Below are 909 nucleotides of genomic sequence, written 5' to 3' on the forward strand. Positions count from 1 at the left end.
TCTCCAGCCCCCACAAAATTGTTTCTTGAAACATTTTGTTTTGTTTTGTTTTGCTTTTCTTCATAGCCCTGGTTGTCCTGGAACTAGCTCTGTAATCCAGGCTGACCTGAAACTCAGAGATTTGCCTGCCTCTGCCTTCTGAGTGCTGAAATTAAAGGTTTTCAACCACCACACCCAACATCTCAAAATATTTTCAATGGGCTGGAAAGATAGCTCAAACATTTAAGTACTGTAAAAACATGAAGACATGAGTTTGGCCTCTGCACCCGTATAAAAACCCGGGAATGGTAGCATTTGGCAGTATGTAATCCCAGCGCTGGAGAGGCAGGAAGTCCCCTGAGGCTTTCCAGGCAGCCAATATAGGTTATAAATGAACTTCAGGCCCAGGGAGACCCTGTCTCATAAGTTAAGGTGCAAAATAATTGAAGACACCCAACATCAGCCTCTGTCCTGCACACATACACATACGTTGCGCACACACATGCATATGTACTATGCTTATGCATGCATGCACACACAAACATTTTCAAACTGTGATTGGGGAGCCCTTGGAGACAGAGAACCAACTGCCATTAAATGGTTCCTTTCCCCACAATGGCATTAAATTAGTGAGTGCAGGACAGAAAGCACTGAAGGAGAAGCTTTGCATTTTTAAATCCTCTCGTGCTACTCTTTTGCCCTTTTAGAGTAAGACGTGGGCTTCCTGTCACTACAATGTAAAGACTTGAAATAATCAGTGTGTGAGCTCTGACATTTCTGGCCACACAGTTGGTGGGGACACACGGCAGGAGAAGGCTGCTCAAAACCAAAGAAAGATGATGGACGGGAACCTTCTAAAACTCCACTTGCTTTGCTCTGTGCCTCAGACATTCCTCAGGCTGTCCTGGACAGCCTGCATATTGCAGCAAG

Source organism: Mastomys coucha, unplaced genomic scaffold (assembly GCF_008632895.1).
Source record: "Mastomys coucha isolate ucsf_1 unplaced genomic scaffold, UCSF_Mcou_1 pScaffold21, whole genome shotgun sequence".
NCBI lineage: Eukaryota > Metazoa > Chordata > Mammalia > Rodentia > Muridae > Mastomys > Mastomys coucha.